The sequence below is a fragment of the Equus asinus genome, chromosome X (genome assembly GCF_041296235.1).
Source record: "Equus asinus isolate D_3611 breed Donkey chromosome X, EquAss-T2T_v2, whole genome shotgun sequence".
NCBI lineage: Eukaryota > Metazoa > Chordata > Mammalia > Perissodactyla > Equidae > Equus > Equus asinus.
The window spans coordinates 24,499,396-24,513,086 of NC_091820.1; the positions used below are offsets into that span (position 1 = coordinate 24,499,396).

General features: G+C 37.1%; 1 long non-coding RNA gene across 1 annotated transcript in view; it reads left to right on the forward strand.

The window, feature by feature from the left end:
* The window catches only part of LOC139042749 (uncharacterized), a 26,446-nt gene extending 15,075 nt beyond the window's left edge, over window positions 1-11,371 (forward strand). The window contains exons 2-3 of the long non-coding RNA XR_011499819.1: window positions 9,222-9,372; window positions 11,231-11,371. This is a non-coding gene — a long non-coding RNA (uncharacterized lncRNA). The remainder of the gene's footprint in view (window positions 1-9,221; window positions 9,373-11,230) is intronic.
* Window positions 11,372-13,691: the final 2,320 nt, after the last annotated feature.

Genomic DNA, 13,691 nt, shown 5'->3' on the forward strand with positions numbered 1-13,691 from the left:
TCAAGATGCCTGCTGTAGCTCCAGCCATCAAATCCACATTCCAGCCAGCAAGAAGATGGATGAGAAAGGAATAAGTAGTAAAAATGTCTCTTTGAACATGTTTACCAAGAGGCTAACATGCCACCATTTTCTTTACACATCATTGAACAGAACTTGGTCACAAAGCCACACCTGGCTGAAAGAAAGACTGGGAAAATTAGTCTTTATTCTACATAGCCACCTGCTCTGGTAAAAATCAGAGGTTCTATTACTAGAAAAGAAGGAGAAAATGGATTTTGGAGCATGTTCCAAAATATAAAAATAAGTAAGCTATTCTATCTGACATGTGAAATGATATATGCCTTTTCTAAGTCTTAACTATCCTCCTCCCCCAAGCCCCCACCCCGCAACCTGTAGGCCCTACCACAAATGCTCAGGCTTCTCTATGATTTTGTAATATGTAGCTCATGTAGAGAAGTATGAGTCATATGTTTACTTTATTTTGAAATAAGTGCTTTAGACCTAGAGTTCTCATTTTCAGCACCAAAATATGAGTGATTCGCATTTGGGTCTAACAACTCACAATATATCAAAAATGTGATTCAAAGAGGTTCATTTTATTGACATCAAATTCATAAAACACAAAATTCACCACTTTAATCATTTTTATGTATAATTCATTGCCTTTTAATGTATTTACACTGCTGTTTAACCATCACCACTGTCTAATTCCAGAGTATTTCATTGTCTCAAAAAGTACCCATTAAGTACCCTGTACCCATTGAGCAGTCACTCCACATTCCCCACTCCCACCAAACCCTAGCAACCACTCATCTACTTTCTGTCTCTAAGAATTTGCCTATTATGCACATTTCACATAAATGGAATCATACAATATGTGGCCTTTTGTGTCTGGCTTATTTCACTTAGCATAGTGTTTTCAAGATCCATTTGTATTGTAGGATTCCTTTTCATGGCCAAATTTATCCCATTGTGTGAATGTACTATATATTGTCTGTCCATTCATCAGTTGATAGACACTTGGTTTTCTTCTGCTTTGTGGCTATTTGGAATAATACTGCTATAAACATTCATGTGCAAGTTTTTGCTTGGACATATATTTTCATTCCTCTTGGGTATATACCTAGGAGTGGAATTTCTGGGTTGTATGATACTTCTATGTTTAACTTTTTGAGGAACTACAAAACTGTTTTCCAAGTGCCTGGACTATTTTACATTCCCATCAGCAATTTACGAGGGTTACAACTTTTCCATATCCTGACCAACACTTCTTATTTTTTGTTTGTTTTTTAATTATAGCATCCTGGTGAGTGTGAAGTGGTATCGCATTGTGGTTTTGACATTTTCCTAATGAGTAATGATGCTGGGCATCTTTGCATGAGTTTGTTGACCATATGTATATCTTCTATAAAGAAATGTCTATAAGAAACCTATTTTTTAATTCGTTTGTTTGTATTTTTGTAGTTGAGCAGTAAGAGTTCTTTGTATATTCTGGATATTAATTCCTTATCAGATATATAACTTGCAAATATTTTCTCTCATTCTATGGATGTTTTTCACTTCTTGATAGGTCATTTGGTGCACAAAAGTTTTTAATTTTGATGGAATAAAATTTATATTTTTCCTTTTGTTCCTTGTGTTTTTGTTGTCATATTTAAGAAACCACTGCCTAATCCATGGTCACAAAGATTTACATCTGCATCTTCCTCAAAAAGTTTTATAGTTTTAGCTCTTACATTTAGGTATTTGATCCATTCTGAATTAATTTTTGTATATGGTATGAGATAGGGGTACAAATTAATTTTTTGCATACGGATATTCAGTTATCCCAACACCATTTGTTGAAAAGATCATCCTTTCCCCATTGGATGGTTTAGGCACCCTTATTGAAAATCAATTGACCATAAATGTAAGGATTTATTCCTGGACTCTCAATTCTATTCCATTAATCTATATGTCTGTTCTTATGCCAGTATTATCCTGTTTTGGTTACAATAGCTTTGTAGTAAGTTTTCGAATCAAGAAGTATGAAGTAATCCAACTTTGTACTTCTTTTTCCAGATTGTTTTGGCCATTTGTGGTTCCTTGTAATTCCATATGAATTTAAGGATTAATTTGTTCATTTATACAAAAAAAGGTGTTGGAATTTTGATAGTGATTTCATTGAATCTTTAGATCAATTTGGAAAGTATTGCCATCTTAACAACATTGTCTTTCAATCCATGGACACAGGATGTCTTTCCATTTATTTAGGCCTTCTTTAATTTCTTTCAACAATGTTTTATAGTTTTCAGTGAGTAAGTCTCGCACCTCTTTGGTTAAATTTATGCCTAAGTATTTGATTCTTTTTGATGCTATTGTAAACGGAACTGTTTTCTTAATTTCATGTTCAGATCATTCATTGCTAGTTTACAGAAATACAATTATTGTATGTTGACCTTGTATCCTGCAACTTTGCTGAACTTGTTTAATAGCACAAACAGTGCTTTTTAAATGATTCTTTAGGGCTTTCTGTACATAAGATCATATCATTGTGAATAGAGATATTTTTCTTTCCTTTGTCCTTTCCAATTTTGATACCTTTCATTACTTTTTCTTCCCTAATTGCCCTGGGTAGAACTTCAGTGCACTACTGAATAGAAATGGTGAGAACAGACATCTTTGGCTTGTTCCTGATCTTAGAGTAAAAGCTTCCAGTCTTTCACCATTATGTACGATGTTAGCTGTGGGTTTTTCATAGGTGCTCTTTGTGGGATTGAGGTAGTTGCCCCTCTATTCCTAGTTTGTTGAGTGTTTTTATAATGAAAGGTTACTGGATTTTGTCAAATGCTTTTTCTGCATCAGTTGAGGTGATCATGTGTCTTTTTTCCTTCATTCTATTAATATGATATATTACAGAAATTGATTTTCATATGTTGAACCACTCTTACACTCCTGGAATAAGTTCCACTGGGCATGGTATATAATCCTTTTAATATGCTGCTGGGTTCATTTCGCTAGTAGTTTGTTGAGGATTTTTGCATGTATATTCATAAGGGATATTGGTCTGTAATTTTCTTTTCTTGTGATGTCTCTGTATCATTTTGGTATGAGGGTAAGACTCATAAAATCAGATTGGAAGTATTCCCCCCCTTTTATTTTTTAGAAGAGTTTGAGAAGGATTGGTTGATTGGTATTTAAACATTTGGTAGAATTCATTAGTGAAGCCATCTGGCCCCAGACTTTTCTTTGTTGGAAATTGTTTGCTTATTGATTCAAACTCTTTGCTTGTTATAAATCTATTCAGATTTTCTATTTCTTACTGAGTCAGATTTGGTAGTTTGTGTGTTTCTAGGAATTTGTCCATTTAATCTAGGTTATTTAATTTTTCAGTATATAAATTGTTTATAGTATTATTTTATAATCCTTTTTATTTCTGCAATGTTGCTAGTAATGTCCTACAATTTCCATCTGTTATTGATATCTAATTTCATTTCATTGTGATCAGAATAGATATTTTGTATGACTTCATCTTTTTTAATTTATTAAGACTTCTTTTGTGGCCTGACGTGTGGTCTATCCTAGAGAATATTTTATGTGTACTTGAGAGGCATGTGTAAAATGTTGTTGTTGGAAGGTGTGCTCTGTATACGTCTGTCAGGTCTGGTTGATTTATGGTGTTGTTCAAGACTTATAATTCCTTATTGATCATCTGTCTAGTTGTTCTATCCTTTACTAAAATTGGACTAAAAGTTCAACTCTTATTGTTGAACTATTTCTCTCTTCTGTCAGTTTTTGCTTCATATATTTTGGGGCTTCATTGCTAGATGCTTGTATGTTTATAATTGCTGTATTTTCTTGATCAATTGACCCACTAATTCTAATGGATTAATCCAATTATATCTAATGTAATTACTGATAAAGAAGGACTTACCTTTGCCATTCTGGTTTTTGTTTTTTATAGGTCTTATATATTTTTTTGTTTCTCAATTCATCCATTACTGTCTTCTCTTGTGTTTAATAGTCTTTTAGTATACTATTTTGATTCCCTTCTTGTTTTTTTATATGTTTTTAATTATTTTCTTCATGGTTGCCTTGGGGATTACAATTAACATCTCAGTTTATAACAATCTAGTTCACATTAATACTAACCTAAATTCAAGAAATTCAAGACTATAGAGAGATGGCTTATGGTTTTAGGGCATGGGGAACAAGGTAACTTAAGGATGTTTCTCAGATGAAGGTAAACTCAGAAAAAGCAGGGAGTAGTGTGAAGAGACAAATCCAAAACAGTGCCCAGGCAAACTGGTGAGAAGTAATTCTAAACCGAAAGATTCTCTGACTCAGGAGTTCAAGGAAGGATAATTTGAAGGGAAAACAGGAGATTCCCCCAGCACAGGTAGGGAGATTAACACAGCCTTTTATAATACGCCTTTGGTCTCACTCCTGGGTAACTGAACAATCCAAATGGTTTAAGCTAATGGTAGTCAACTCAAATCATTTTTCGAGAAAAGATGATATGTAGAACATAAGTAATTAAATATTTAATAGTTGGAATTTTCTATTTTGGAGTATTAGTGAAAAAATATTTGTAGATAGGAAAATAGATGGGCAACAGTACACTATACACAAGGATACATGATCACATTTTACCATAGAGAGAAATTCTATACCTTTATATCACCTGCTTATGCAAAAGAAGTGGTAATCATTACATTTCAAGGGTTAATGGAGACATATTTAAAAATGTACATCAAGAGTTTTTTCTAACAGAAATTCAGTATGAGTTTTAAACAAATATCTACAAGGATGGAAGGGCGTGCAAAACAAGTATGTTTCCAAATAATATTTGGTTATTTACAAAATTCAGATTCATTATTAAGGTATTGACCATCAAAAACTACTGGAAAGAAGGTAGAAAGGAAGGAAGGAAGGGAAAAAATAAGAGAATCTTTATCCCTAAAGTCAACTCTAAGAGATAAGTCACACAAAGTTTTTGAATAATTTAAATATGTGTTTTACCTCTCAGATCAACTATGAAGAGTATGTGGAGGTGTGTTGTTTGTGTTATTATTTAAATATTTATTATTCTATATGTACATGTGTGCTGTTAAAGCCCAATGATCCAAAGATTACCAGGGACATGACCCTAGCCTGCCAGAATCATATTTATTGCCACAATAAAGTGAGGGGGGTGCACCCAGAGGGACCATGGATTGCTGTTCTCAACAAGAGGAAGGGTGGAGGCATCTTTTGTAAGGTTTGAATTCTTGTTGCAGGATTCAGTAGAAGGTCTCAGCGAAGTGCGGATCAGTTCTGAACTGTTTCTGAGGTGGGATCAGGGGAAGCAGGGATTAACTAAGGATTAGGTGTTGTCGTGACTCAAGGGCAATTTAGCAATTGGGTATTCCCAGTAATAGACAGGAATAGCAGAGCGTACCTGGGAGCTTCCTTGGTAAGAAAACTGTGAACACTTAAATCAGGGCAGGGAGTGGGGAGAGTGGTTGCATAACCTTGAGTTAACCAGTGTTTTCATGTTAATTTTACAACTACTATTGCCTGTGTTTACCCTCATAGCGTGATTAATGACAGAGATGCTTTTTTTCCGTTTGAATCCAAGACAGTTGTTTTCAGTCTCAGATTTTTTATTTCAGTGTATATATTCTAGCCATCTGTTGAGTGTCATATATAATTAAGAGCTTGTTTAGTTGTAAATTACATTCAGTCTTTAAAGACACTCTTTAGTACAAAAGCACAATGGCAGGGTAATTTCTATTCTTTTGGTTAAATTTAAATTCTCTTTTAAAAATTCACTAGGAAGTAAAATTCTCTAGGAAATCCTTTTCTCTGTCTTGATCATTGACTCTTAGGGTACATTAAACAGGAGGGCTAATCAAGTTTTGCCTCCAGCAGCTATGCCATGGTTTTTTAAATTCTTCACTAGTAAAGAGCTAGTTTCATGCAAAGCTCAATCATAAATATATTGGCCCTGGGTATCTGCAAATGCCTTGAGGGCAAGGATCTTGTTTTATTCACATTTGTACCCCCTCGCAGCTTAACACAAGGCCTTGTATATATGACTCTCAATAAATATTTGTTGGATTGAATCCTATTTGAAAAAGAACTTTGAGAGCACTACATAAAAGATTGAGTATATTATAAGACGAGAAAGAGAGAAATGTTGATCTTAACTGTACTTGGAAGTGTGTATGTCATTTTAATGCTTTCGCAAAGGCTAAGGGATAATCTATCTCCGGAGACAAAACCATGCTCTTTTTCTCAAAGGAAAAGTGACTTTCCACATAGATTTAGTGAAATAATGTCCTATCCTTTATTGAATGCCTTAAAAATAATGTCTTAGTTATGTTTTATTTTTCTACCAATCTATCTAAAATTTATTAAATATAGAAATATCTACTAAAATGTAGAATTATAATAATGGTATTCATCCTTATTAGTTAGCATATTAACCATTATAGTTATAATAACTGTACAACCTATAACTTAGTATTTATTTTAGAAAAGAAGTTTTCCCTGAACACAATAAAGTCTGTTGGTAATAATGGTAACCTTTGTTATTTTTTCTCTCTTAAGAAGCCGTGTCTGTGATCTGCAAAACATTAGATAATAGTTTGTTTTGTTTCATTTATTTACTTCTTTTTTGAGGAAGATTAGCCCTGAGATAACATTCGCCACCAATCCTCCTCTTTTTGCTGAGGAAGATTGACCCTGAGCTAACATCTGTGCCCCTCTTCCTCTATTTTAAATGTAGGACACCTGCCACAGCATGGCCTGATGAGCAGTGCATAGGTCTGTGCCTGGGATCCGAACCAGCAAACCCAGGGGCCGTTGAAGCGGAGCACACGAACTTAACCGCTACGTCACCAGGCTGGCCTCTGTTTCATTTTTTAAAAATCCGTTTTTCTTCAAACCTAATTGCTTAAACAGTGGAAAAAAGCTTTGTTTTCAATTGAGCCTATATCCACAATTTGAACAGCGCATTTTTTTTCTGCTTTTTCTCTCCAAGTCCCCCCAGTACATAGTTGTATATTTTAGTTGTGGGTCCTTCTAGTTGTGGCATGTGGGACGCCACCTCAGCGTGGCCTGACCAGCGACCGGTGCAATGTCCACGCCCAGAATCCGAACCAGTGAAACCCCGGGCCGCCAAAGTGGAGCGCACGAACTTAACTGCTTGGCCCCGGGGCTGGCCCCATGAACAGCACATTTATATTACAATTCGATTTATGATTTATGTGTGTATGTGTATACACACACACACACACACACACACACACACACCAGCAGGAGATTACACAGTTTCCCAGTGGTGTGTCCAATCAGAGAAATATACAAAGAGCTATGGGAGTTCAGACAATCCAGAGATCTCTTTGGACATGATTTTGTGGAGGCTGAATGTGAGCTGGGTATCGAGGAAGGGGATACTCTTTTAATGGGCAGCAAGTATTTTCTAAAGAAGGGAATGATGCGAATAATGGATTGGGATGGGAAAATCGTCTGGGAATTTCAAGTTTTCCAGTCTGATGTGGAGCGGTTTTAAGGTTAATTTGGGTCAGATATAGTGAAAGGCAATTTTAGTTTGGATTCTCACCAAAGCTGATTCTGAGACAAGAACTTGGGTACATGCAGGTGGTTTATTTGGGAATTACTCTCAAGAAGAGTAAATGAATAAGTGAGACAGCATAAAGAAAGAAGCCCCCAAAAAGGGTTTATTGATGAGTAAGTTAACTCTGTGGGAAACTGGGGCCCAATCCCTTTAGGGAATTCCCTAGTAAACCATGTGAAACACAGCACAGAATTACTCCACTGGGGAAGAGGGAAGCTGGGGTATTTATCTTTGAAGTCTTGTTCCCCATTGGTTATGAATTAAGGAATAAGGGTTACTATACCACAACACATCTGGCTTGCTGCTTCAGGCAGTTAGTCAAACTCCCAGCTTGCTGGGAAAATCTCTCAGAAAGAAGAAACACAGGAGCTCAAGATGAAAATTTGACAACAAGTTGTGAACTGTCTCCACCTGCAGCTTCTTCAGATGAACTTAGGCGAGCAGATAGTATATGGGAAGGGGTATCAACAGAATCTAGAGTGCCAAGGTGGGGATTTTTTAATAGTAATGGAAGTCTTGAGGCTAGCTGAGAAACTGAGTAATATGAAGACAAGTGTATTAGGAAGATGCATATAGAATTGCTTTGGAGGATAAGCACTGGAGGGCAGGGTGACCAGATGTGGAACTATTGATAGAATTTATGCAATAATTAATCGGGTTTTGATTTACTTGTGGTGTAGGTAGAGTGGGTCACAGTGGAAATGGAGAGAAGAAATTTTCTGGATAAGGTTTCAAGAAAACGTGTCAAGTGATAATTTGTGGGGTCATAGTATAGGGCGGAAAAGTAATAGGAAGTTAGAAACTTTCTATTAAAAGTAGATAACTTATTTTGAGCCTAAATCATCTGGAAATTCAAAGAAAGCCAGACGATATGCAGCTGGAGGGGGAGGGATGCAGAAAAATGATGAAGTTAGTTTTTATCCAGTCAATTCAGCATTATACAGACATTAAGACCTCTCTGGTTCCCTCTGGTCTCATTTCCACCTCTAGGACAGATTCTGGTTTGAGTCTTAGCTCTCAATTTTGCTACCCATTAGAATTATCTAAGGAGGTTTGTAAAAATCCTGATGTCCAGGCTTCTTCCCAGGCCAATTAAATCAGACTCTCTGGGAGTGGCACGCAGGCTTCATTGGTTTTTAAAGCTCCCTGGATGATTCCATGATCGAGAACCATTGGGTTATAGTCATAAAGTATTTAGTAAGTTCTATTTTAATACTTAACATCAAGTCACTAGTTCTAATTCTGGCTTTGTCCTGGTAACCGGGTTTTTGCTTTTTCCCAGAAACAATCATCTGCATCCTGCTGCTTTGATAACATTCCCAGCAGTCAAATCCTCTATTTTTGCCAAGTTGCTCCAGGCTTGACCAATATCTAAACTTTAGTCCTAAGGTTAAAGCTTTGTTGGCAGGTGTTTCTGATGTCAATAGCCTTCCAGCCGGAATGTCTTCATCACAGTCTCATGCCCCATGCCCAGCCAAAGGAAGTCTCTAAGCCTAATACAGCTAAGATTCCTTCAAAGTTCACAGCTAAAGTAAGGTTTGTTTCTCCTGATTTTTTTCCTATCATGTTATTTTTTTTCTGTCATATAATAAGAATCCATTTTGTTTCCCTTTTCCAGAAAAGCTGAGTGAAGCTTTAGTTTAGATTTTTGAAAATATGAAATTAAAATGTGTGCAACACTTGCTATCAAGAAATTGAGGAGAGTTAACAAGGCAGATCATCAATCCAGCCTACTCCTCCACTGCCACAGAAGATATGGAACCCGAAAGGTATGGCCTCCCACATCTTCAATATGCTTCTTCCTCAACAAATGTATCCACTTATTCGTGCATCTGTGTCAACCTTGCCTCTTCCCTCCAGCTTCAGTTTTTGAGGTGTTTCTCTCCTTCCCCAATCTAGTCCAAGCCCTTGTACTATGGCTTTCATATTTTCCTTCTTCCTTAGTGATCTTACTTTATTAATTGACTTTCCCTCTAATGACTTAGATCTCTAAAAGGCTATTTGTATCTTCCATCTTTAAAACAAACAAATGAATGAAAAATAATCAAATGATAATCTCTTCTTTGACCCTAAATTTTCCTCAAGGCAATATTACCTTTTTTCCTTTCTCTTCACTGCAAAAATAGTTATGTCTACCTGAATGAATTCACTTTCTCAACATATTACAGTCTGATTTATGACAACTCTTCTTTACTGAAACTGCTATTACAGAGTCCCAGTGACCTTCCAGTTAGTAAAACTAAATAAATGCTTCACTAATTGCCTGATGTCCTCCCTACAACATTGAACAATTTCATTTACTTTCCCTTTGAAACCTCTTCTCTACCACGTGGAGTGACATCATTCTCTTGCTTCTCTAGCCACTCTGTATCAGTCTCCTTTACAGGCTTAACTCCTTCCACTCTTACCTTAAACATTATTTTTCATTACAATCCCAATCTTGACACTCTTCTAAACTTCATATATTTTCCAAGAGTTAATTCTTGCACATCATTGATTCCAAGATCTTTATATCCTACACAAATATTTTGTTTAAATTCCAGACCTGTGTCTTCAGCCTCTCTCTGCCTGCACCATAAACACCTCAAATTCACCCTATTACTTTTCAAGCCATTGCCACCTGGCTACTACCTCCACCACTCTACTGAACATGCTTGGGAAAAGATCACCAATGCTCTCCTAGTTGAAAAATTCAGTTGACATTCCCTCCCTATGAAGTAATTTTGACTTCAAGATTTCTGTATTCTCCTATATCATGTACTTCCCCTCTGAACATTTCTTTTCTCTCTTTTACACACTTCTCTTTTCCAACTTGCTCTGTATGTCTTGTTATTCTTCCGGATTCTGAGCTGGGGTAGTTAATAGTTGGATAGCATGTACTGAGGGGAATCCTCATGCCTGGGGTGGTAGAGGAGGAGCATACATAATAGAAAGAAAGTTATGTTTCAAGATGTTAATTAAGGAACAGGTCAGAGAATGATGCTGGCATGACTCATGGTGAAGGGATGTGGAGTCTCTGTTTAGGCTTAGTATAAGTGGGAACACTTTTCAAACCAAGTGTAATGACAAAGTCACTGTCTCCAATCCTCAAGTTTTTCTGAACCACACTGAGTCACAGTTATCAGGAGAAGACTAGGGCAACAACCAAATATATTATAATTAACTATTTATTTGTGAGCTACTTGAAGACAGAACTCATTCTTTTATCTCCAAATTTCCAACATCTAACATACTACCTGATCACTGTAAAAACAAAAAATGTTTTGAAAACAAATGAATGACTTAGAAGCCCTCAAGGCCCAGCTAATGAGACACTTGTACTTTTCAACCTACTGAGCTTTCAGAAGCTCAGCAGCAAGAGGAGAGAGATAGGGTAGTGGGTACATCCAGTGGGTCATAATTTGAAAAGTGGGCCCAACGGAAGGTGGAGCAAGTAGAGCCAAAAGGGACATTTTTAAATAAAATGGGTTAAGTTCCAACGATAGAGAATTAGATACTTTTGATAGGAACATGGATGGGAGAGGTAGCAGGAGAGCAGGCTATGGTCAGAAGGGAAAATTCAGAGTTTCCAATTTTGGATGATCATAGTTTTGAGTGATGATAAATCTCAATTTGTGACTATTCCAGGGTCGATTAAAGCTGTGACAAGAGGAACTAGAGCAAAGATCTATGATCCCGAGTCATTGGTGAAAGAGTAGCGACAGAGGTGGAGAAGATTGCTATGATCCAAGTGCTAAAGAAAGCAAAAGAAGTTTCTGTCCCAGAGAGGTAGTATGGCACAGTGATTAAGAGTGCAGACTCTGGATTCAGAAGTGGGGTTTAACTCATACTTCTATTGTTTACCAGCTGTGTGATGCTAAACAAGTGACCTTGGGCAACTTATTTGACATAGCCAAGCCTAAATATCATTATCTGTAAAGCAGAGATAATAGTATCTATCCCATAAGATTGTTATCTAGATTAAATGATATAATGCAAGCAAAATGCTTAACACACGATGGCTAATATATAATAAACCCTCAGTAACTGTCAACTGAAAAACATAGACATTGGCAGTGAGGATATTGCAACAACAAGATGAGAGTTGGCTTGATTTTCAAAAAATGAAAAGTGAGAGTAGGTATTTAAATTCATTCTAGTCATTGAGTCCAAATAAAGTCTTTCCGGGAAGCTGAAAGAAAATCTACCAATGTGACCATGGAACTACTTCCAGTAGTCTTTGAAGAGTAACTTAACTTAGCCTTGGTTCCACAGAAAATAAATCCTAAGGCAAATACCTATTGCCAATACTTTATAGAGGCATGCAATCTCAAGAATCAAGAGTGAGAGAAAGGGGTAGTGAGGCAGAAAGTGAAAGCAAATATAAAGAAGCATGATACCTAGCTGGCCATAGCTTCATGATAAGCTAACTGTTTCATCTTGCCAGATGGCTTGAGAGCAGTTCTGCCCTTAGACCCAGGCAGCAAGTGATGCTTGCCTTGAGCCATGCATAACATACACACACACACACAGACACACACACATAATTAACAGACACATGTATGCCTCTATCATTAGAGGTATAGCACTCAGTAGTTCTGCCACAGCCATGGTATGTGTTGTAAACAGCTGCTTTCATGACCAACACCATCTAGGCCCCAGGGATATGTCTCTCAACATCTCTTGCCTTATGTTATCTGTTGCCAATTATGGGTTGACCTACGGGCGTCATTGGAGATGAGGTTTTGCCCTACTTCAAACTGCAGGGAAGATTTTAGTGGCAGAAGCACTTAGGCAAGGAAAAAAACAAAACACTTTACTTGTATACTTTCCCTCGGACTGAAGGGAATAGATTCTTGCATTCCCTAATTAGGAGGGGGCCTGATGTATGTTCCTATTAACCTCATCTCTATCTTTCTATAATTGTCCCATCTTCCTTCCAAAATCCCCAGGAAACTTAACCCTTTCTCATATAAGGAAAATGTTACATGCCTCAGCCTTTTCTTGTCTCTTACCTTCTCCAGTACCTCATACTTTAGAGAAGACGTACGTTTTTGCTTACATGAGATGAGTGATGGAAGCAGGTGTTCCCATCCTCATCTCCTCAATTCAGCATTCCCACCAGTGAAGACCTCATTAGTTACCTAAGAAGAAAGCTTCTCTCACCAAAGAAGGCACTAATATTTTTGTCCCCTGAGGACAACAAGGTCAAGTATCTTAGGAGGAAAGCATTTTTCTCCTGTTACTATGACCCTGTTCCTAGAAAAACAATAATAGTGATATAATAGTGCTTAGCAGCATTTGATATTTCTAGAACTTGATTTATATAACAGGATCCACCACATTTTTTTTTTTTTTGAGGAAGATTAGCCCTGAGCTAACTACAGCCCATCCTCCTCTTTTTGCCGAGGAAGACTGGCCCTGAGCTAACATCCATGCCCATCTTCCTCTACTTTTTATATGTGGGACACCTACCACAGCATGGCATGCCAAGTGGTGCCATGTCCGCACCCGGGATCCGAACCAGCGAACCCCGGGCCGCCAAAGCGGAACGTGTGAACTTAACTGCTGCGCCACTGGGCCGGCTGCTATGGATCCACCACATTATCTGTGAATGGCTCCAATACACTGATCCTGGATGGGTGGTACCAGCCTCAAATGAATTCTTTCTGATTCCCAATCTCTAGGTTGATAGAGGAAGAGTGTGGAATGAGGTGTGAGGAGCACAGCAGAGAGAGATGGTTCAATTCAATTCATTGTACCATGTGAGGAAGTGAGACATAGTTGTTATTTTCTAATATCTAATGTATTTCCAAGTGGTCTTTTTCCTGAATATCTGTAAAATCCAAAGAGCAGAGCCTATGTCTATCTTGTTCAGTGCTGTATCCCTGGCACACGGCACAATACCTGGCATGCGGGAAATGATTAATAAAGAAAAGTTGGATAAATGAATGAGAAAATAAGTGAATAAAAACGGTTATAATTCTGTTTAGTTAACAGTATAGAAGTGGTGACATCACTCATGTGAATGGTTATTTTACTGTACATATTAAAGATTTCGTTCTTATTATCTTTAAACTAAATCAGGGTATAGGGCATTGCTCTGGTC